The following is a 24,505-nucleotide window of genomic DNA, read 5'->3' as shown; positions in this document are numbered from 1 at the left end:
GAAAGAGCAAGTTTCTGCAGCCCCTGCCTGAGCCAGCCGGGTTTCGAAGCCTCCCAGGGGAGGTCAGGTTCACGCAGGTATCGGGTCCTGGAATCACACCCGAAACCCAGCCCGAGCAGCAGCGTGAGGGACCAATTCACGCCGTGCCGCCTCTGCTTCGCACACACACGCTGCAGCGGAGGGGTAAACACAGTTTATTTTGATTGATTATCCATCGTGTAATGCGGAGCTGTAATTCCATCAAGCCATCAAAGCGGCTCAGCAATTATATAAATCACGGGAGGAACGTGAGGAAGGGTTGTCGTTAGAAGCTCCAAATGGAATTTCCTCGCGTTGCATTGCTGCACCTTGCTTTGTTTTTTAATAACCCGCAGTCAGATTATTTCACTTCCAGCTTTGTTTACACGCCTCTCTCGTACACCGATTCACGGGATACTGCCGCTGACAGATCGCAGCGGCGTTAATAAGACATTTTATGCTGCCTTCCACTCCCCGGGAAATTTCCTAAGCAAACTGGGGCTGAAACGCAGGCAGGGCGATGAAAAATCACCTGCACCGGGCAGCCCCTTCCACGCAGCTGCAGCTCAGTAGCCCCAGCCCGGCGTAGCTCAGGCAGAACAGGAATCTTCCTGCTTTCAGCTGGGATGTAATGAAGGATGCTACAGGGAGCCCTCGGTGCAGCTCAGGTTCCCTTATTTATAAGGTCATATAAAGCCTTTACTACTGAATAGATCTTGCGTGCGGACGTCATTATACGTACATGGATGTACATTATCATAATTAAATCGACAATAAAGCGAGTAGGACACTTCGTGATGCATCACCCAGGCTTCGTCATCGCCTTTTTACACCTCTTTAATTTAAATTTAGTGGAAGTGACAAAGCCAAGCCCGAAGAGCTGCTTCGGGAGCTGGTAACTCCCTGCACCCCCTCCCTGTGCTCTCCCACCTGGCTGCGACCCCAAGCCCCGGGGCAGGGGAGCGCAGTGCACGCAGAGCCCCCGAGCTCAGCCTCCTGCTGTCCGGAGGGGGAGCAAACCCCCAAATCCTGGCAAAAGGCCCCAAACCAGCAGCCTCGGTGCTGCTGCCTTGAGCACACCTGCTCATCTCAGCCGAAACCAGCCCCGGCTGACACAGCTCCTGCTTCATGGATTTGTAGGGTTCGTGGCCACCTCTCCTCGCCTTCCACCAGGAGCAGGTTCCCCCTCTCCCAGCGCAGCAAAACTGAAGTGGCTGCAATGCTTTGTTTTGTATTTTTTTTCCTTTAAAGATAAAAATAAATCCAACCACTTTGCTTCAATTGCGCACCCTAAATCAGCATTCGAAATCTTTTAGAGGGTTTTTTTTTGGAGAAGAAAGGGAAGCAGAAGGCACACGGAGCCGTGCACTGAAAAGCCACCCAAGAGAAAGCACTAAACACGATGCCATTAAGTGGGAAGAGCCCACAACTTTGATGTGACACTTGGCTGTTTGCTGCCACCATAAACTACGGCACACTAAAAAAGTTTGTTAAATGCTCCATAAACTTTAACGCATTACAGAAACACCGCAAAGCGAGGATTTTATTTGGCTATCCACGAAACCGCGCTTCGTAACAGGCAAAGAACACCAAATGCGTACTTGTCTCCGGAAAAAACCTGGAGATGTTTTCATCTCTCTAGTCCAAACCGGTGAATTTGGTTAAGTTGGGTTTTCAGGTGAGAATTACCCAAAAAGAAAGCCCCCGTGCCATGATCCGCGTTAGGAAGACAGCCGAAGAGCCAACAGTGATCAAGTCTTTGGGGCTCATCCCTGCCCCGGCACCTTCACATTTTGAGAAACAGCTGAATCCCAGGCATCTGGCAGCACCAGGAGAGTAGTGAAGGGCTAAAAGAGCTCCTCTGGAAAGCAAATTGCAAGGAAAACAGCAGAGCTGGGTCCGTGCTTCATCTTTCCAACATACCCGCCTCGGCTCGCATTTCCAAACCTATTCCATGAGGTCTAAACCAGGGCACCAGGCAAGAAGCAAAACTAATCTTTAGGAAAAAAATCCCCCAAAGATTTTAATATTAATGTTCAATCCTCACCGCAATGGAAGCAGAAGCCATCCCGTGAGTTTGCCTTTTTGCCCCCAAAGCAGGAGGGGCACGACCCAGCTCCCCGAGGTGCCACCCCGCCACTCCCATTGCTTTCACCTGCCCTCCACTGGCCATTTCACGCCGGACCCGTGACACTTTCCATCTTTTTGTCCAACAAAACTTGCTGAGAAACCTAGAAATCCACCAGCTGGCTTAAGCATCATTGGCTTTGCATAAAACCTAAAGCCACTTGTAACACGTCACTCATCTTCCCTACAAAGCCTCACGGGAGCTCCGACAGCCGCAGGGCTCCGTGCTTAGGGGTGGGCACAGACCGGGATGAATTTAGGGGTGGACACAGATTGGGATGAGATGCCTGGCACACCTGGGGATGTAGGAAGAGGAAAAAGACGAGGACACAGCGCCACAGCCTCGTGTAACCCACCCGGCATGCTGCTGCCATCAGCTCCTGGTTTATAGCAGTTCCTCCAGCGCTGGCACGAGGGAGAAGCAAGGGAGAGAACTTCATTTCCAATCCCATCCACACCTGGGGCTAAATCATTCAGACGGCACGATTTACACATCCCCACCTCTCCGGGCAGTGCATAAAGCACCTCGTGGGGCCATCGCTCAGCTCGGGGTGCTGCCGGGGAAGGCGCTGTCAGGAGGCTGTTTCACGGCGCACGGGCGAGGTTGGCTGCGAGGAACCGGCAAGGCTCCGGCTCCGGGAAGAGGAATGGACTCCCGGTAATGGACTGTGAACCCTTCCCTTCCAGGAAGGCAGCAGCGCAGCCATCAACCACGTCAGGCTGGAGGCAACGCTGATTCATCTCTGTCGCTGGCAGCACCCAGAAGCGGACACTCCGGAGGAATTACCTGGCTGGGGGAAGCTTCTTCCTAGCCCCGAGCCCCTGCCGCATGGCGTGGGGCACGGAGCAGGACTGGGTCCGGCAGGGCAGGGAGCGCAGGGAGCGCTTGTACCCTGCAGCATCCGAGGCACCAAATCCATAAATGCTGGAGAAGCAGCAGCCCACACCCCAGGTCGCTCCTCGACACCTACACAAGGCTCCTGGTGCAACCAGGGATGGCTCGGGAATGCTCCAAGGAGGCCAGGACCCGCAGGAGCTGGGCAGATCGGAGCCTTCCTGGCCACCAGAGCCCCCCTGCAGCGGGTGCTGACCCCAAGGACGCTGCTGCCCCTCTGCTGGCTCCCCTCCAGCCCCCTGGAAAAGCCCAGCCCCAGGTTGCTGAGCTCAGCCTTTGAGCCGAACAGCTCCCATTTCACACACCACGGCTGTGCAGTGCCCTGTGCGCATTTTTACAGCGAGTTCTTCCCTCCTCTCCCCCAAATTTTGCTTCCTTAAGGTTCACATAAAGGCATTGGCAGGGCGTAATTTGTTCCCTCTTTTTTCCTTTCTCAGGGCAGTGTTTCGAGGCTTTCAGACACCTTGAGGACAGCAGCCTTGGGGACATTGCTGTGTCCCCACAAGCAACGCTTTGTCACCACGGAGAAGAAATCAGAAGTCAAAAGGCTGCTCAGTCCCCTTGACGTTACGGCTACAGCACCAGCAGGCAGGACGATGGATCCCCCAGTCCAAACCAGTCCGCTCCCCTCGGACCTCTCATGGTTTGTGGCACCTCCTTTCTCCCAGTCCCCAAAGTTCCCTTTATTACACCTGAATTTTCTGCTCCACCCCAAAATCGAGTTTCCTCAATTTCTGCTGGGAAGGGGGAAAATAACTCCCGGGGGCTGGCTCCAGCTCTGTCCCTCCCTGCTCAGGATGAACCCAGCCCTGAAGCAACCCGATGTTCCAGCACACCCATGTGTGTGTGGGCAGCCCAAAAACATGAACCAAGGACCCCAATGTGCCTCCTGAGAGCTCGCAGCAGCCCTTCCAGCAGGCCAGGCCAGCGGACATTTAATCACCGGGGGCCGTTTTTACACACGGATCCGATCCTCAGCCTGGCCAGGGATTGGGTTTCAGCGTGGCTGTTCCTCGAGGTCCCCATTCTGGCCAGGTCCCGGTGCCCTCCCCGCTAACACCAACCCTTGCAGCAGACAAGGGACGGGGTTTTTCCACCCAGGGCTGGGCACTGGCGGGCACAGAGTGCTGGCACAACGCACCCCGGCGACAGCACCACGAGGCTGGGCCCTTCCCCAAGAAAACCAGCAATTTTACCCTTTTGGGGCCATAGCGTGCTGAAATCACCACCCCCAGGGGAGGCTTTGAGAAATGAGGATTTTCCCTCTTTCCCCTCGAGGACACGGGAGCAGGAGGTGTCCCAAACCCCTCTCCAGCAGCTCCAAAGCTGCCGATTCCCAGCTCAGCCCATCTGGTGGCCATGGGGAAAGACGGGCAGATCTGTAATGCGCAAGGAGAGGCTGCCGCTCGCACCCTTAAGCGAAGGATCAAGTTTGAATTTAAGCCGATCTCTGGGGAGAGGAGGTCACTGAATGCAGAGGAAGCAGCAGGGAATGAACCGACCCACCCTGAGGCCACGCAACCCGGATTCCCCAGGGCTCCGAGGCTGGGGGACAGCCTGGAGCAATTTGCTGTGTTTTTTTTTTTTAATATCTCTCGCTCCGATCACGCACGCGTGTCCCCGGTGCTCCCTCGCAGAGCACACGAGTGACATTTCTTCGGGGAAACTGGACAGGCTGTTTTCTTCCCAACCCCTCCCCCTCTGCGAATCTTCCTCTCTCTGCAGCTTCCAGAAAAACGCCCCTAATCCCCAAATTCTCTCCCTACCTGCAGCAAGCGCTGAAACCCTACCCGTCCCTTCCCCCAGCCCTCGGAGCGCACTAATCCATCAAATTCCCTGGCCTTGCAGCCCACCCCCAGCCCCGACGGCAGCAATCCTGGCACCAGATGTCCGCTCACAAAGGTCAGCCATCAAAAAGCGACCGTCCCACGGCTGCGTCCCGAGCACCCTTCCTTCTTCCACCGCAGAGCCGGGCACCGCCGCGCTGCACAGGGGTCACCCAAACCTCATCCGAGCCCACCGAGGGGCTACGACCCCCCTCCGGGAGCATTTAATCCGGGGGAGCACTGCTGAAAAAATAAAAGGGGGTTTTATTGAAATAAATAAATAAAGCAGAGCCCCCCCTGAGCAAGACATCTGTGCTGCGTCCACGCGGCGGCTGCAGCAGCGTTAGCGGCGACTTTGGTGGATCGTGCCCGTGACAAAGCAGTGCCCGGCGTCCTCCTCGCCGCCTGCCAGCGGGATTTAGGGAGCCAGAGCGGGCTGCAGATTAGCCAGCTGGATTATCTGCGTTTGTTAAACCTGACCGCAGGCCCGGCCTCTAACACAACACACCCAGCTCCAGGGATTTATAGGAAGGGAAGTGGAGGGGGGGGGCAATCCCCACCCCGAATCCTCGGTGGCTTCTCCAGCGCGCTGATTTTCGTCCCCCTTCCTCCTTCCCCTTTTTCTTCTGCTTGCGGGAGTTTGGTGCTACTCCTTCCACGTCACAAATCCTCGGTAACTTCTCCAAAATGCTGATTTTCTTCTCCTTTTTTTTCCTTTTTCTTCTATTTGTGGGAGTTTGGTACTATTCCTTCCATGCTACTCACATCAGCCCCCTCCAGCAGGTCCCGCTGGGCACTTCACAGCCTCACCCCTCACCCCAACCTCCCCAAAATAATTTTGAGCTTTCCCATATTTCCTGCGGGGAGCTGCGTGAGGCAACGTGCTGCCGGGATCCCGCAGCAGGGATGGGTTCAGCCTGCACAAGCCCCGCCTGAAACCCATCCCAAAAAACAGCCACGTTGAGAGCCAGCCCGAGGAGCAAAATCCTAGAGGACGAGAACAAAACCCCACAGGACGAGAGCAAAACCCCGTTTCTACACCAAGGGATTTGCAACCATCTCCACAGGGCTTCACCTGGTGGTGCCGAGGCTTAGGGCGGAAATTTTACCTGTCATTTTCTCTGCTATGCCCTGGTTTAGCGCTGCCGTTACAGCATCTCTTTATTTATGGCATTACTTCTGTCATTATAACAATCCGACAGAAATTCCGCATGCCAATTCCGTAACGATGCTTGCTGCTATTATCATAATGATCCCGCCTGAATGGCGCAGGTGCCATTATCAGAAAATCTGTTTGTAATAGAGAATCAGCTGCAAGAAGAGGCATTACGCCCAAATGAACTATTTAAGAATTACCACAAACAGGGGGCTGGCCTCAATTCCCCGAGCTGCACCGGGCTGCTGCCTCCTCAGCGTAAATCCATCAGGTGAAAGCAGACGGCAGCCTGCGAGGAGTGAGCTCGACGCGTGGCGGCCTCGCGTGAACGAAGTGATCTCTGCACAGCCTTTAGGATGGAGGTTTTGTAGTGCACTTTCTAACCCATAACAAGAGCATTGGGCAGCACACAGGGAAAGAAACACCCGTACAAAACCCTAAAGAACTTTTCTGGACATAGAGAGGCAGGGCAGCTCCTTTGCAACCCCCATCTCAGCCGAATGCACAAAAGTTTGGGCAAAATTCAGGCAGCAGCCACTTCAGAAGGGATTTAGGGTGCACGGGGAAAATAAAGGTGCTGCACAGTGCAGCCGAGAGATCTCCATCCCTGCATCATCCCCTGCATGCTCACAGCTGTAATTCCTGCCCAGTGCCTTCTGATCCAGAGGGCTGCAGGTGGCACAGGGTATTTATTGCTCCTGCCACATAGCTCTGGAAGGGCAGCGACTCCTTCAAAGTGAGCTCTGCACTGACGCTGCCCCACTGCCAGCATCTGCACGAGCACCACGTCTCACACCTTCCACAGTCCCTAATTTTACCAGTTCCTTCTTCACACCCACGAGCGCAGCGTGAAATGAAGTCAAACATAACTAGATGACACTCCCCCAGTGCCACGGGATGCGCTGCGATCTCTGCCGGACCCACCAACAAAGCCTTGCATGGGAATAAAAACCCCTGGGGGTCAAAACCTCCTCCAACAGGGCGGAGGTGACTGGGTAAAACTCAGGTGAGCGGCACTACGAGGCGCTTACTACACCAGGGCTGTGCAGAAGCCAGCACGAAATGGGTGAGTGGCTTCCCTCCAGCTCGTTGGGGGCCAGTGGCAGACCCCTTGTGGCTCCTCCACCTCGTTCCATGGGGCAGCCTCCCGAAAGGCACCAAGGACGGCCTCACACAACCTCGTTTTCCTCCTCGATGCACAGCCAGGCAAACCCAGAGCTGTTTTTTTTTTTTCTTTTTTCGCCGCCCGCAGCCACACACGGCAGATGGGGACGCTCGAGCAGGAGTCAGAGGTACCGGCTCTGCTCCCGGCCTCGCCGCTGACCTGCCACGGGAGCCTGGGCTCCTTCTGCCTCGTCTCCTTTTGGCCGGGAGCTTCAAACCTGTGCCACTTGAGTGCTTTCTGCTGGTAGGCCCTGAAACACTTCACAGGAAGGAGTTCTGCATCGCTATCCCCATTTTACAGACAAGGAAGCTACCAGATTGCCATTTCCCCAAGGCTGTTTTTCTGGCACGCTCCTTAGAGATTAAATCTCGTGCAAATAGCTGCACTGTAGAAGAATCTGTACCTACAGGCCAGATTCAACAGCGAGGGTAAAGAGGGTGGTTGAAAGCTCTGTGATCAAGGCTAAGAAGCACAATAAAATGCCGTACCCTGCTTTTCCAGCTCTGCAGGGTAAGGAGGGATTTCCTCAGATGCCTGCTGCAGCTGTCACCTTCGCAGGAACTCAGCACCTAACGCTCAACTCGCTGTCTTCACGCCGAGCCCTCAGCGTTTATTTTGGTCCCTCCAGCTCCCGAGGAGCGATAGCGTCTCCACCGTAACTTCTCTGGTTTCCACGCCTTCAGAAATCACCAATTTGTGTTTCAGCAAGAGGGGGAAGTCGCAGAGCAGCCAGAGCACGGGGCTGCAGCCTTGGCGCTCCCCCGCTCCCCCTCCCAGTGGCAGGAAGGTTTGGGACAAGCGCCCGCACTTCTCCTTGAGGTGCTGCACCTCTCTGCACAAGGGGGATCGCTGGCACGCTCCCAGGATGATAAAGACACCTCCCCTCCATCCTGGCAGGTTCTTGGAGCAATAACACGAGGGGATTGTGACCCTTAGGGTTTTCACTCCAGGAATGGAAAGCAGGAGAGGGGAAGGGACGTCCCCTGCACAGACTCCTCCCAGGTGCAGAATCACCCCCAGGAACACTGTCGGAGCGAGCCTTGCTCCCACGTCCAACACATTCCTCCCCAACGAGCCAGAGGGTGGCTGGAAAGGCACAAATCATCTCCAGACGCTCGTTACAGTGGAGAAAACGCAAGTTGTGAAGAAACTGCTCAAAGAGCCGGATCAACGCAAATACAGATTTTTCACCTCCTCCTTTTTGTGGAAGAAAAACCCACAGCAGCCAAACCCAACGGCGCAAGCCTGTAAATAAATGTTAGCCTCCCAAAGCACCGGGGCCGCCGAGCACCTTTGCAGCCAACACGCAGACCGGCAGCGGATCACGGACCAAACCCTGCTGAATGCTGAACTGGTTACGAGAGAAGAAACATTTCTCAGTGCAGGTGGCTTGCTATTCTCAGAAAGTCTCCTTTCAGCAGATGTTCCTCTGTGTGTGGCGAGCCCAGTGTGCCTGAACTTATGATTTCTCTTCCTCTAAGTGATGCTTTCAGGGAAAGGGTAATGAAAGAACACGGAGATTTAGCTATACAAAGCACAGGCCAGAGAATTCTTTTCTTTTCTTTCTTTTCTTTCTTTCTTTTTTTTTTTTTAAGAGAGGAACCATAATATTAATGTTTGAAACTGCTTTTCATATATAGCAATGATCAGCTTCATCTTTACATTTTTTGCCTTAACTGCAGGAGATCTTTCCGCCAACGAACGACATGAATTTAAATTTAATTTCGAGCGTCCCTTTAAGCGCCTCGAGTCAAAGCAGCTGCTGCGAGCTCAGAGTTAGAGCCTCGATGTAAAAGTTACCTGCGACATAAAAGGAGTTTTTGCTACAGCAAGGAAGCATAAAGGGATAAAATATGGCCATGGCTCAGGAAAGCTCCAGCTGCACGGCTCCTGGAACAAAATGGAGCAGTTTCCCCCCGTCTCACATTTCTAAGATTACACATCCCCGACTAGCCCGCACCTCGAGCTTCACGTCTCCACAGCAGAACGCTGCTGTAGTGGCCAGCGAGCTGTATAAAGCAGGGAAAGCGAGTTATATTTTAATCCCGGGGCCCAAGCGCCGTTGTGCAATGTTTGCAGTGAGTGAATTTGGGGGATTGCTCAAAGCCAAACCTGTGGCCTGACCCGAGCTGCGGGAGCATCGTACACGCAACTGCTGGGGACCTGGGCTGCCTATTAGGCATGAACAAATAATGGGCAGTCCCGGCGTAGGAAAAATACACAAAGGGGGGATGAGAAAGGGGTTATTTGGGCCAGTCGGGGCCCTTTGTAAGGCAGGCGCGTGAGGGGGGAGCAGGACGCGGTTATCTTTTGCCTCCTGCTTTGTGGAGGCACTGGATGGGGAAGCGAGGGGACAAACCCCCCTGCCCATCGCTCGGCTGTTCATGGCCACAAGAAAGGCCAAGGGCAGCCGCTCAGAATTAGTCTGGTCTTTGGGTTTTGCCCCGTAACCCCAAGGCAGCCCCGTCACCCACCGGCCCCCCGCATCCCTGCTCTCCCCTCAGCTCCAGGCCCCAGCCCTTGCGATGCTGCCCGGAGACCCGCGCCAGCGGGGCTGGGAGGGCGGCTTTGCCCTTTCTTCAGAGTATTTTTTTAAAAAACCGAGAAAACAAATAAAGACTTTTGCAAATCAAACCGCCTCTCCTGAGTCTCGCTTCGATGCTGGAGGGGTCCCGGGGCTCTCCGAGGAGGGTTTGGGGCGGAGGGCAGCGGGGATAAAGAAGGGGCCGGGGTCCGGGCTCGGTGCTTACCGGCAGGGCCCCGCCGTCCCTCGGCACCACCGGGGCCATGGGCGCCGCGACCCCGCTGAGGAGCCCGGAGCGGCGGAGGGAGGAGGAGGAGGAGGACGAGGAGGAGGAGGAGCCGGGGAGGGGCCGGGCCGAGCCGGGCGGGAGGCCCGGGGAAGGGGGAGAGCGGCCGGGGCTCGCCCGGGTCCCCCCTTCCTCGCCTCAGGGCGCCCGGCTCCAGGCTTTGGGGTCCCCCCCCCCTCACCCTGGGCCTGGTTCTGGTGGGTCCCTGCCCTCACACAGCGGCTCTGGTATCCCCCCCCCGGCTGGTTGTGTAGGGGACCCCCGGGCAGACCCTGTGAGGGACCCCCAGAGCCTGCCCTTGGGGTCCCTCACCCCACAGCCTGGCCGTGTAGGGTCCCCACACAGCGACCCCCACACGCAGCCCCTTCCCCACGGCTAGCACCGTCCTCCCCAAAATAAAAAGCAACAGATCCCCCCCCAACACACACACACACACACACACACACCATCTCCCACGTATGAGGGGTGCCCCCGCTCCCAGAGCACACCCTGGACACGCCACCACCATAAATTTGTCCCCATGGGGCTGCTGCTCACAGGGAGCAATGGGGAAACCGAGGCACTGCGGCTGGGGCTCATGGCACCCGAGCTCTTCTCGGGGTCAAAATCCTTTCTGAGGCGAAGCCCCCGAGCCTTCAGGGTCCCAACCTAAGCACAAAACCCTGCCCCGAGCAGTCCCACTGCCAGCACATCCCTGAGAGCTGAGAGGGAAGGGGTGGTGGCAGGGATAACTCCCCCCCGCCTTCAGATTTTTGGCAACACGAAAGCAAACAGCACTCATCAGTCCTTGCTACCTTGGGTTTATGCTACGATCAGATAAACTCTCACCTCCCAACACTTAAAAAAAAATAATAAAGTAAAACCCAGCAACAAAAGCCACAACCTCCTTCATTTATTTTTCATCGAGCTCAGCAGACGTGCAAAGCTCTTGCAGCCATCTGTAAAGAGAGAAGGTAATTCCTAGCCTGAGGACTTTATGGTTTAAATAAGACATTAGACAGCAAGCGAGGACAGCAAAGAGAAAGGAGAGGATTGGTGTGCAACAAAAGGGTTTCTTCAGAAAGAGATTAGGGTATCACGACTGCTACATATACGTCTTTGCATTGACTCCATACAGGATTTCAGAGCAGCTCTGTTATCTCTGCGCAGGAACAAAACACTCTGTACTTGCTCTTTTCCAAATCATACCAAGAAGCTGGAACCAAACAAAACCCCCAAACACAAAATCACAACAACAAAATTCCTTCCCTTCCCTTCCCTCCTCTCCCTCTACTTTTTTTCTTCTCTCTCTCTTTTTTTTTTTTCTTTTTTTTTACACAGAGAGATACTTTGCAGTTTTTTGAATGCTTGGAGTTGAAAAACCCTCGGTCATTTGGGAATTCTCTGAGCCAGCGACCGTAGCAGGGCTGAGCACAGAGAGGCTCTTGGCAGGCCCCAGCGCGGAGAGGGCTGCACTGGAGCATGTGCCTGGGAGAAGGGGGGGCAAAGGAGGCCACATACATTTTTAGAAGAAAAAAAAAAAAAAGAGAAAAAAAAAAAGCATCACCGAGGCCTGCCTGGCGTGCACGCCAGCACTGGGGGCTGGGAGCGGGGGAGCGCGGGGAGGAGGAACGCTCGGTGGATGGAAGTGAGGATCCAGATTGAAAACAGATGGGATTTTTCTTGCCAACCTGACATCCGAGACCGCGGGAGGCGGGGTAAAACTTCCCGTTCGGAGAGGCTGGCAGCCAAGCGATATGGTGTGGGGGGGGAGGACGGCGAAAAATCCCAGTTTGGTTGAAAATCCCTTCTCGTTCCCTCTCGCTGGGGCTCCCTTGGACGGCAGAGAGGAGCCCGGCGGAGCTGGGTTGTTTTTAACGCTTCGCGAGGTTTGATTTTACCATTAAGTATCTGATTCATCCGTTCCTGCGTGCTGGAGCCAAGCCCAGCCTGGCAGTTAGTACTTGCCCTAGAAGACATTTTAGGGGCATTTCGCACCCACACAGATCCCTCTGCACATGCAGACGAGGGAAACCTGCGTACGTGCACATGCCTGGAATAACCCCACGTGCCTTCGCCCTCCTGCACGGCACCAACCTGCGGCTCAGCACCAGCACCAGCCTCCGCCCCGGGATGGGACGAGCTGGGATGGGACGAGCCCTCGCTCGAGGGTGGCTGCAGAGGTCCAGGTGTCTGCACCCAGAAGGGAAAGGAGGCAACGAAACCCTCTGCGAAGCCCAGCACCTCTTGGCAAAGCTCGGGCACCTGAGCTGGTTCGCCTCCAGCAGCCCGAGCCGCCCAGCTTTTGAGCTGCAAACAAATGATGCAAGAGCCCCGCGGTGCCTCGGTGATGATAATTCACCCAGGAGCAAATTTGTGCGGGTTTGGGGCAGGGCTCAGGCAGCTGCGGCTCCAACACCCCCGAGCCTCTCCAGGCTGCACCTCCACCTTGGCTCCTCCAGCTTCAGCACACATGCCACCCGGGCTGCACAAGCGACAGAGGTGCCAGAGGTGTCCCCAGGGACTTGGGGATGCAGGGCCACGAGTGTCCAGGCTGACGAGTGTCACGTTTTGGGGCCAAGATTGCAGCGGGACAGCAAAAGACTCGGCGAAGCTGAGCGCAGCCGTTTCCCCCCCAGCCTGGCAGGGACAGGGGCTGCGCGCCCCCCCTGCGGATTTCACAGCTACTTTACAAACCAGAAACAAAAAGTTAATGGTGCAGCCTTGACCACATATTTTCCAGGGGCTCTGGGAGACCAGCTCTCCGCAAGCCGGCTAACACACACTCTTTTCATTCAGAGCTTTAAATACCCAATTGTGTCTGTTTTCAGCACACTCATTTTTAGCATTTTAATGATACGGTCTCCAGCTCTCGCCCTCTTTGGATTGGCCTCAGTGAGGGTTTTTTTTTTTTTTTCCTTTTTTTTCTCCCCTCCTTTTTAACATCTCGCAGAGCGAGAGGAGAAGGGGAAGGGGGTTAGCAAGAGGTCACACATTTCTCCTAACCCAAGTGTTTTTCCAGCAGGCAGGGGGTCCTGCTGGGGACAAAGCTGAAGCAGCCCCTCCGGCTGCCTGTGAGCACTGCACCTTCCACTGCTGGTCCTCAGCGCAGGCGCGGGCTGGGCTCGCTGCCCTCGCCCGAGGCTTTCGGGAAGGTGCAGGGGCCGGGCACGATGCCCACGGGACGCAGCGGGCAGCAGCGCCCGTCCCCACGCCCCATCGTAGCCAAAATCCCGCTCACCACCATCAGAGCAGAGGGAGTCGGGGTTTCCCAGTGCCATCGCTTCTCCTTTCCCTGTAATCGGAGCTTTCTGCTCCGTGGAGGACACCATCTGCGAGCGGGGTCTGGCGCAGAGCAGGGATTAGAGCGGGGCTGCTGGCTCCACGCGTGCCCTTGTCCCAGCCCGGCTCCCTGGGTCACCACTGTGCCAGCACAGCAAAGCTTCCCTGGGACCAGGAACAGCCTTGGCATCACCCAGCCCTGCTCCTGAACCTGCTGGAGCTCCCTGGGCACCCAGTCATGCAAAGGGGGCAGCAGGAGACTCATGGCTGTGCCAGAGAGGAACCAAAGGTGCCCATCCTAAAGCGTTACCTCCATCCCTTAACAAACATCCTCATTTCCCCTTTCCCCAAGCGCTCCCAGCCCTGCACACACTGCTGTGACCCCACTCTGATGACCCCCAGGGAGGTCCTTTCCTCCTGTCCCCCTCCCCATGTCAATACTGACCGTTTCCCACATCCCAGCTCCCCACCCACAACACGTTCCCATTCACCATCCCTCGCGGGGTGCTCCAGCATCAGCTGCTCGGCGGATTTTTTTTTTTCCCCTTCCACCGAGTAATATCGAAATGATATTTATTAAATTTGCTCTCTAAGTCTCTCAATCTGCTCCATAATGCAGTGAATCTGCGAGGTGGTTTCCACTGATCCCGCCTCAGTGAGACCAGATTAACGCAGATGATCCCAGCTTTGTGGCTCCCTCGTCGCGGGGCGGGTCAGGGGTTGTGCACAAAGGCAAAACCCGCTGGCAGCCACGGCCTGGCCGAGCTGGAGGAAATCACGTGGCTGCTGCAAATGATTTCCGAGGTTATTTCCAGGTGGGAAGCAGGGAGCACTCAGCGCAACTTTCAAGTCCTCGGAAACCCCGTTTGGCTGTTTTCACTGCAGCTTCTCGTGCTCTTATCTCCCTCCTTAAGCACATTGATTGCACCTGCCCCCACCCCGCTCCCCAGCAAGAAGCCCATTAAATCTAAAGTTAGCTCCATAAAGGTTCATCAGATCCATTATCTCTGCATTCAGCTAAATTATGAAAATCATTAAGATAAGGAGGCATGGAGCCTATTAGCTTCCTGGAGAGGATGCTTTACAATTTTTTTTTTTCTTTCTGCTTCCACATTTAATTACCTTAAGTTCCACAGTATTTAATTCCATTTATTAAACCTTTAATATGTAAAAAAAAAAAAAACAAAACAAAACACACAAAACAACAACAGAACTGCTGCCGGTCGCCTTTAGGAAAGGCACGGAGCCAGGGTCCCCAGGCCCTGTGGTTGTGCACGGGAGCTCGTGGCCGTGCTGGAGCTGTGCAGGGTGCACCAGGATGCATCCAGCCATGGGGTCAGCACCCTTCTGCAAGCCACGCATCTTAAAAATCTGGCTTTATGAAGCTTGAGGGTGTGGGCTGGGGTTCGTTGACTGCTCTAAAGTGCCTGCAAAGGGAAAGGGGGGCTGTCCTGGAGACCCCATGGCTCCCTTGAACCAGGCTGGGCCCCGGGCTGGCTGCTGGGAGCTTTGCTGCAAGCCTGGGGCACAACGCGGAGCTCCTGGGGTTTGGGGTCTCTTTTTGCTTTTTTTCTCCTATGGGATGATGCTGGTTTGTTCCGCAGTGCCTCCCCGCCCAGCAGGGATGGGACTCGCCCAGGTACGTGCAGAGGGCTCCTCGTTCCCAAGGCGGTGCTTTTGGGATGGATGTTATTTTAGGAAACCGATCGCAAGCCGACGGAAACAGCAAAACCCCCACACGCTCTGAGCAAGGTCAATCCGAAGCATTAGCGTCTCTCCGGCTGCATTTCGCCTTCCCAGAGATGCTATTTAGCAATCTTGGTGACTATTAGAGCAGCATCTAAAACCTCCTTATCCTATAATGCCGAGCAAGCTGTAATGCTCACGCCAGGCTGTCTGTTGCCATCCACAAAGGACAGAGACCGAAGAGGCGAAACAGGAGCAGAGACACGGAGTGGGAAGGGCTCGGTGTGGGCGCCGCCAGCACGCTGCCCGCAGAGGGGACAGTCCCAAAACCTCCTGGCTGAGGCTCCGTGTCCCTGTGAGCACACTGAGCCCTGTGTTATTCCCCTACCCTGAATTTCCAAACGCCTCCTTGGATGTTTTTGCAATCTGCCGACCACCCTGGGCATCTGCAGATGCATTACGAGCGCTTTGCAGGCACGGTTTGCAAACACCGCTGCCTTCAAGGCCCCATCACGCGTCCGAACAGGGCCCCACGGCTCCGAGCAGTGCAATTTTTTCCCCTTGACATCTTCTACAGGATCAAACCTAAAACTTGGCCCGCGCTTTGCATTTGGTTTTTAAATCAGGATCCGCTCTGGAAAAGTAGCACCGGGAAGAAAAAAAAAAACACAACTTGCTAAAGTGTTCCCCAGCAGCATAGCCACATACTGTAATATAAAAAAGCTGCCGCTAATTTAAAAAACAAATGTTTAAGCAATCGAACATGTTTATTTAATTTGTCCTTTTGGTGCCAGAGAAGGCCTTGTGGTGGCTGCCACACGGTGCCATCGAGCACGGCCATGGCGAGGTCCCTGCGTGCTGGGGGGGAGAAGCTGGGAGCCCCAACAACCCCCCCAGCAGGGAGGTCGGCTCCCTTCTGGCCCCTGAAGGCGATAGAGGGTCTCTTGGGGCCAGCCGGCCATAAACCTGGCACCCTGGAGATGAAAACGGACATCTGGAGCCTGAGGACAGGACTCGGGATTGAGCCCGAGCTGCATCCGGCAGGAAGGAGCTCTCTCTGCTCCTCCAAGAGCTTTCAGCTCATCTGTCATCACCACACACTCGTTTTTTTTTTCCCCCCCCACTAAAAACACCGTGCATTGCTCTGTTTGCAAAGGGGGTGCACGATGCATGGAGACGTGGCTGCAGGGAACCTGGACCCCAAAAAACCCAGCCGGGAAGGGGCTGCTGCTGCCTCACCGCGGTGCCACCTTTGGCCGCCCTTCCCATCAGAGGGATCTCAAGAGCTGAACACCAATGGCTTAAAAATACAGCTCCCATTATTTAATTCGAGTGCTCTGAACGCAGATCAATTCCTGTTTCAGTGTTTATTGGCACCACAATGGACCTGTGAATCCTCTGGTAGCAGCCAGGAGCTTCTGCCACTGCCGTGGAGTTCGCTCCCCCTTCGGCCCCAAGGCAGCTTGCACCCTGCCAGCCGTGTTCCCCACTTAGCACAGAGCTCGTGTCTCTTCTGGAAATGGTGAACTTAAAAGGGACTTTCCCCCTGGTTCTCCCAAAGCCTCACCAGAACGAGCTCAATGCAGATCTGCTCTTCGCAGCCACCCACGAGCCAGGCACGCAGCGGAGGTGTGTTAGCAGGAGGAGCCCCGCTTTGAACATGAAAGCAGCCCCGAGCGAGGTATTTTGGTGGGGAGGAGAATATTCCTCACCAAAAAAAACAAAACACAGAGCGGCCGACATCACCTTCAGCCTCCCTGGTGCTGAACAGGCTCCTGCAGATGGGGTGAAGGATGGGGCATCACCCAAACCGGGGGGCTGGGGAGGGGACACACAGCACTGGGTGCTCTGCAGCAACGAAACCCAGAGCTGAGGATGTTCCCTGAGCCTTCCCAGGAACACCACGATCAAAAGATGTGGCACGCTCCTGCGCCACGGCGTTTTACTCCAAAATTTCTGGGTTGGCCTTTGGAGGGCACACATGGAGCAGGCGATAGCCCTGAGGCTCCAGGTAGGGCCGGCTGCTTCGCTGAGCGGGGTCAGAGCAGCCGAGCTTTGGTCCCTGCAGGCTGGCTGCAGTCCTGGAAAAACCTCATGGGCTCACAACGAGTTTAGTCCCAAGCTCCTCACGAGGGGTAGCTCTCTACGTGCCCATTTTACAGATGAGAAAATTCAAGAACGTGCTGGAAATCCAGCGCTGATGCGGTCTGCAGGGACAGGTCGTGTTCTCCAGCATCCTTCCTCCAGCAGCATCACCACATGGGGCAGCTTCAACGTGCCCACACCAGGAACATTCCTGCAAGGCCTTGGAAAGCCTTGAAAGTCCCAAACACAACAAAAAATGAGCTCTAACCATAGGACAGCGACTCCAAAAAATCCAGATTTTTTTTGGTGGATCCCAAACCACTCAAAAGGACGCAATTCCTGGAGCACAATAGGGATGCCGAGAGGCTGGAGAGCCCCATGCAGCCCTTCCCAGCGCTGGAGAGGCTCAGACCCAGAGCTCAGACCCAAACCTTGCCCACGAGGGGACTGTCAGGAAGGGCGATGCCTCGGAGAGGGAGCACAGGAGCATGAGCAAAGCCGTCATAAACCGGCGCTCAGTTCTGCCCATCATTATCGTTGGCTTTAACAAACAGCTTCTGAGGATGGCAGGTACTTTATTAATTTTTCCCCTGTGCGGCGTGCAGGATGATTGAGGAAATCACTGGGCTGTTGATTTGTTTGCCTCCCCGGCCCAAAAGAACCAGCTATTTATTTCGGAGCAGCGGGATATGTTGGAGCCTTACGTCAGGGGGATGGAGCCAGGAGTTGGTGCTGCACACCCAGGGTCTGGGCAGATCAGGCAGGTTTCAGCCCTTTCTTTTCTCCACGCTGGTGAAGAGCCATCTCCGAGGATCCTGCTCACGTTTCAGACCCAGAAAACCTGAAAAAAGTTTTTTTTTTCCCTTTCATGTTGGATTTCTTCTGGCAGCCGAGCTTTGCCCTGCTTCACGCCCAAGGAAGGATCGGGCATTGGCCCCAAATCCAGCCCTGGCCTCCGACTTTGCAGCATGTTCCCGGTGATCGTGGTGGTGAGGATCTTCTGGGGGATGTTGGGACAGAAAAATTGTGCCGTGTACATCAGGAACCGAGGGGGCTTGGAAGGCATTTCTCCAACAGAGGTCTCCTGAAGAAGCACGGCCATGGGAGACACCGGGCACCTCTCTGAGCCCTCTAAACCCCTGGAGATCAGAGCCAGAGGTTTGTCACGTCCCCAAGCCCTCTGAGATGAGCAAGGAAGATTTGGGATTTTCACATTCTGCCCTCCCACAGGGTCACTGCTCCAGGAGTTCAGGCAAAGCCCAGAGCAGCGGCTGGTGCATGAAGAGTCACACAGCCAACAACCAGGGTTCATGAGCCCTCAGGAGAAACGCTGCGGGGCTTTCAGTGGTGATGTCCCATGGAGCTGGGCAAGGACATCAGGCCTAGAACCTAAGGGACATCTCCGGCACAGCTCGGTTGCCCAAAGCCATGCTGGGGGCTCAGGGGAAGGAGTTTCTCAAGTCAGATGAGCCCAGCAAAAATCACACGAGGAAGCTTTGGTGTCCCCATCCTGCAAGCCCTACAGGTGAGTTTTATTTATTTATTTACTTTAAAGGCCACCTCCATTTGTTGCTGTTGCATCAAGCGTTTCCCATAGGAGCAGCACCGTGGCCGTGGGAACTCCCCGAGCTCGACCTGCACAGCCCTCACCGAGCCCTCAGGAAGCCAGGGACGGGCTCTCCCCATGCATGCTCAGCTGCCTGCTTCCCAGAGAGCCTTTTTCCTTGCTTTCTACCTTTTTTTCTTAATTTAGGGAAAGAAAACAGGGGGAAGCAACTTGGCAATTCCCCAGAGACCCTTCGTGCCAATGACCTGACCAGGGTTAAGCAGCATTAAGCCCGAACAGAGCCCTCCAGCAGCACGCCAGCGGAGGAAATCGCCTCCCCCTGCACACACGCTTCCTCCTGCTCCCTGGGGAGGAGAGGAAGGAGCTGGGGGCGTCTCCTACCTGCCATACACGCACTATAAAGAACGCTATCCGTGCCCTATAGCAGCAGGCACGGCGGGCAGCAGCACGCGATGCTGCTCGCATCCCCTCCAGCAAATGGGGCTGCTGTGCCCCATGCAAATGCTTGGGCAAAGCCTCGCATCCCAAAAAACTAACCAGTCAAAGGGCATCCTGGCAAACCCACCCCAACAGCCAAGAAGGAGCTGTGCCAGCAGCTGCCCTACACCACGGTGGAAAACGTGCTGCAAATCCTTCACCAGAGAAGGGGAAGCCTGCATCCCAAAGGGTTCGGCTGTGGGACAAAGCTTGCTCGGGGCCTGCCAGCAAGGAGCTGAGCCCCAAACCCCCCTCCAGGCTCGCTGCAGACACCGCCCCGACAGCGCCAGGAGCTGAATTGCAGGAGGCCGGGGAGGAGACGCGCTGCCGCCGGCCTCCCTGCGTCAGCCCCAGCCTTATCGCAGCTTCGGAGCCTCCCCGAACGTCGCAAGGCTGACGCCGGCCTTAAAAGCATCTCCGCTCACACGCCACCGAGGGGTTTAATGGCTGAGATCGGCTGCAGCACCTCCCAGGATGGGAGGATGCTGATCCAGGATGCTGAGCTCTTGGTCCGAGTCTTTGGTTTACCAGCAGCCACAGCCGAGCGAGGGCTCCTGTTTTGGCATGGGGCTGCTCACAGCAAGGAGGGAGCCGTGGGTGCCCCTGAAACCTTCCTAAACTGAGACCTGAACAAGACAGACCCTCCCCATCACGGCTGGGTCACCTTAAAGGACTCTTGTCTCGATCCCTCTACCCCCAAGTACCTCTGTGCAATGCCCAAAGCACAGCAATGAATGAGCCCATCCCGGGATTTCGAAGCCCTGTCCCAAAATACTCATCCTCCCCTGCCCCAGAGCCTTCCCGAGAGCAGACAGAGGGACAGAGACAGACAGGACTCCTGAGAGCAGACAAAGGGACGGACAGACAGACAGACAGATCGGTCCATCTGATGCCACCACTGCCAGCACTACCTCAAGGGACGAGCGCTGAGAAGCACAACATCCATCCTGCAACTTAAAGCCAAAGCCCAGCAACTATCTAAATATACAGAATTTCAGGATATTTTTTTTTTCCAAAAGACTAACCAGAAAGAAGTGTTTTCTTTCAAATAAAGCAACTCCCACGGAAAAGCCCAAGCTGAGAGCATTGCTTGGTTTTCATTCTGAAGACTGAAGAGCGCTGCTGAGCATCCTGGGGGCCTGACGTGAAACTCGGGGTCTGGCGTCCCAAACTCGGCTGCTATTTCCTAGAGAAACTCCTAGAGAAACCTGCCACTGCATCACCTCGAGGTGCTCACCACGATAAGGTTTGGAGGGTTCAGAGGAGAGCAGGGCTCTCCAGGACAAGCACCAAGCGCCCTTGGGGCTGTTTTGCATGAATCAGGATGGGGGGGATGAGAAACTGAGGATGGGGACAGGAGGCGACGCACTCAGAGACAATGGAAAAAGTCAAGGGTAAGCCAAGAAGAAAGGGTAAGCCAGCCACAAACACACCTCGGGGGCTGAGAAGTGCCTCCTGCCTCACCTTGCTCCCTCTCTCCCCATCCCAAACCCACCACGGCAGCCGCCTGAGCCCCCACATCCCACACGGTGGCCAGGAAGAGAAGCCCGAATTGCCAGGGCTGTTCAGTATTTCCTGCTCCTTCCTCTCTTACTTCTAAGAAACATTTCAGTTCCCCTCTCCTCCACCTCCCAGCTTTTCCCAGAGGTTCACTCCTGGTTAGGTGAGCACACAGCGAGGTGCCGGAGGGGTGCTGCAGCCTCCAGGAGGTCCCACAGGCACCCATGGCCTGGGCTGCACCTCGACCCCATCCCTGTCCCCATCGGGAGGAGATGTGAAGGGACAGCTGCTCACCCCACGGAGCTTTGAGCTGCTTTTGCAAAGTGAGGGAGGGAAAAAGGGATGGAGCCGCAGTCTTGCCTGCAGCTCAGGTGCAGATGCTGAGAGCTCCAGCACGCAGGCAGCTCTTGAAACCCAAACAGCAGCGCCGGGCTCACTTTTGGGGGCTGGCAGCAAATTCATCAGGGGCTGCCCAGCAGCCGGAGTTTCCTCCTCTTCTTCCCCGAGGAAGCAGGATAACAACCCACAGGCAGCAAGGGTGGCTTGTCCTCGGACCTTGCTGCCACTCACCCGATGTGCACAGCTCTGCTCCGTCCTGCCAGGGAGCACGGAGGTGGCTTCGTCTTCATCCACAGCCTCCGAGGGCTCCTGGAAAAAATCAATCATCTCATCAGCACCACACGACCAGCGCTCCCAGCACGCCTGGGGAGGGCAGAGGAAGCCAGGAACTGTCCTCAGAGGGGCTTTGGGCACAGGTCTTCGAGCAGGCAGTGTCCAAACGCAGCCCAGAGCTCCAACGATTCCAAATTCTGGGTGATTTTCCTCCTGCTGACAAGTTTTGCGGTGGGACAGACACATGCTGCACGTTTGAGGACATGGAAGCCAGAGAGGAGCAGAGGTGACAGGAAATCCCGAAGCAGAGCAAAATTCAGCTTGTTCTGGGTCAAACGCAGAGGAGGAAGCGGAGGTGCGGGGAGAGGAAAGCCCTGCTTGCAGAAAAGCAGCCCAAGGGGTCACGCTTGTACCAAGAGCTGCCGAGGACTCGCAGGGCTCTGAAGGTCAGGAAGGCGGAGACGATCCGGAGCCGACCCCAGGGGGGCTCAGGGGCTGAACAACCAAAGGCTTTCCCTGGAGGAGTGCAGTGGATGTGTCAGTGCGTGCAGGACCGCCGGCTGCCATCTCCCACTGCTGCACAGATGAAGAAATCCATCCCAGGCACTGCGGACATCCCCTTCCCTTTACAGCAGCAGCCAAAAGCCAGCAGCTGAGCCGGGGAGCACCTGGATGGAGGTGGCAGAGCTCTGTCCCACTGCAGCCCTTCCTCGGCATAAAAGAAGTTGAGAGGAGCAAGATGAGCAGCGTTTTGTAGGATGCACCAGGAGGAGAGCCCCCGGCACGGCCCCAGCCTCTCCCCACGCCAGGCTGCTCCGCCAGGCAGCACGCGGAGGTTTGGGCTGGTTGAAGCACCGCACGGCGCTGGGGTTGGCTCCTTCAGGCTCCCTCCTTGGCTCTGGGCTCCACAGGGAGAAGGGGCAGTGGCTGCTCCGAGCCCTCCGTGGTGCAGCACGGGGGAGCCGCGTCCCTGCTGCTGGCACCGCGGAGCCCGGGCGATGCTGCTGCCAAGGGATCCAGGGGAGGCAGCACCAAACCCCTGCAGGAGGAGGCAGCCCCGCTGGGGCAAAACCCTACTCGTGCTGTGCCCTAAACCCTCAGTGAGCACAAAGTAGGAAAGAAAACGGTTGTTTGAGACCCTTCAGAAGCTTCTGGGTGGAAAACACTGTCAGGCACCCACAGGGACACCAGGTTATGCCCCGGCTGCCACCATCTCACAGCCACACACCAATAGCACAAACGGCCCTGGGAAAAACAAATTTGCTTCTTGCCTTACTTATCAGCCAGGCGAATAATTCTCAGCACACAGACAGGGAGGGGAGAGCAGGGAGACAGCCCCAAGACACCCTCTCCCGGCTCCAAAAACCGTATTCATTATCCCCAGGCGGCTTCTGGCAGGGCGGAGAGATCACTCTCCGATTAGAGATGTTTATCAGGGAGCTATAATGAAGGTGGGCCACTGACACCGTGATGAATATTACATTTCAGTAAAATTTAAATGAAATGATCCATCACGCCAAGCAGGAGAGCAGCGGTGCCTTCTGCCAGCACCCGCACCAGCTCCTCGGCCGAGGCTGTTTCAGAGCCTCGGTTTCTGCTCCAGAGGAGCAGCAGTGGCATTGGATAAAGACACACTTTGCATCTCCAAGCGTGCATTTCTCACACCGAGACAACCCCCATGGCCGTTTCCTTGATCACTTTTGGGTGCCGAGAGCCACGCTCGGTGCACCACGAAACCGAAGTGCCCTCGGAAGCAGGATGGCGCAGGCGCACGCCGCAGGATGCGGAGGGGAAGGGTTATGGGGCGGCTGCTCCCTTCGGGGCAATATTGCTGCTGGCTCAATGGAAGCAGGAGGTTCCTCTCTCCTGGGAGGAAGCTATCAGAAACCACTCTCCCTCCCCGAGAGCCCTGCCCACGTTCTGCAACCTGTTGCGCTCCGCGATCAGGCAAAACACTGGAGGAGCACGAGAAGGCATTGAGAAGCAAGAGAGGATGCAGCGGCGCGCGGGGCACGGATGCCAGAAACGCTACGAGCTGCTGCAATCCAGACACGAAGGCATTACACATTCATCTGAATTTTAAATACAGAGCATTATGACTGGCATCCTCACAACTGCCACAGCAGCCTCAGCACTACAGCTTTTATGGTAATTCGCAGGGAGCTACCCACAAGGCACTGCAGAGATTTTCTTGGCAGCCATCCTAAACTAATTTTTATAGGTTAGTGTATGGTTATACATAAACGTTTAAGAAAAAAATAAAATGGCGACTCGGAGGGAAGGAGCCACCGGGAGGTTTGTGCGCACCACGGGATGGGCACGGGGCGGTGGCAGCGCCAGGCTGTGGACCGGGAGACACAAATGGTGGCTGCTTCGTGAGCTGGGCACGGGGCAGACCCCGTGCCACGGCCACCGTGGTGCGCAGCCCATCGTGTCACTCCTGTGGGTCCCCTTTTATCCTGCACGGGGTGCTCGGCTCAGCCGTGCTGCTCCTGGGGGGCAGCAGGCTCCGGCACCATCCTGCACGCGGGTTTCAGTGCCAGGCTGTGGCGTTCGGTCCCCATCTTCCCCTTCTCCCAGGCTGGAGCACCAACGAGCCACCCGGAGGGACCAGGAGCCATCCCAGGGGATGAGGGTTTGTCGGTGGAAACCACAGCCCACCCGGTTTGCTGCTGGGAACCGCCTCCCACGTGCTTCCACACCAAACCCTCCCCGGCACCACCCCTGGAAAAACCACCCCCTAGGGCCACCCCTCTGACCCGGGTGTCCCCTCCTGCTGGGGACAAAGGCCACCGCATCCCCCAACCTGCTTACCCGCAGCGGGAAGCGGCTCTGCCCAGCACCTTTTCTCCCCTTTTCCACATCCTGAGCCACGCAGGTCAGGGGCGAAACGGGAACTCAGCTCCGGGACGCGCGGCTCCGCTTCCCGCTGCCCCACCGAGGGGGAGGCACCGCGGGCAGGGAACAAAGGAGAGCAGCGGGAGGGAAGCCTCGGTGGGAGCGAGCCGGGAGCAGCACCCGTCTACGTTTCACGGGGAAACGCTTGATGTCATCAGGGCTGAAGATTAATCAGGAGAAAGAAAAAAAAAAAAAAAAGCACAGTTCCTGCGGGTTCTGCACGGATGCGCGCACACACGCGTGCATTTGCAGCGCTGCAAGCAGGTAGCCGCCGCTCTGCCCGTCTCCGCTCTCTTCACAAAGGCAAAATGGAGGGAAGGACGAGCTCCAGGGAATGATAAATCAGGACTTTTGAGAGCGGAACCTTTCCCGTTCAGAGCAGCCGCGGGGTAGCGGCACCCAGCTGGATACGGGGACGCCAC

General features: G+C 56.1%; 1 protein-coding gene across 12 annotated transcripts in view; it reads right to left on the bottom strand.

Annotated features, from left to right (window-relative positions):
* The window catches only part of PTPRS (protein tyrosine phosphatase receptor type S), a 150,406-nt gene that overhangs the window by 120,457 nt on the left and 5,444 nt on the right, over nucleotides 1–24,505 (bottom strand). For 10 of the 12 annotated variants that reach the window (XM_072029082.1, XM_072029080.1, XM_072029083.1 and 7 more), the window contains exon 1: nucleotides 9,938–10,075. The exons of 1 other annotated variant lie outside the window; for it this stretch is intronic. The gene's annotated coding sequence lies outside the window, so the exon portion shown is untranslated. Of the gene's footprint in view, nucleotides 1–9,937; nucleotides 10,077–24,505 lie in introns of those variants that run through there. One more of the 12 variants, XM_027471879.3, reaches the window with a different exon arrangement.

This window comes from Anas platyrhynchos, chromosome 29, assembly GCF_047663525.1.
Source record: "Anas platyrhynchos isolate ZD024472 breed Pekin duck chromosome 29, IASCAAS_PekinDuck_T2T, whole genome shotgun sequence".
Taxonomy (NCBI): Eukaryota; Metazoa; Chordata; class Aves; order Anseriformes; family Anatidae; genus Anas; species Anas platyrhynchos.
This window is presented reverse-complemented; position numbering and strand designations above follow the sequence as displayed.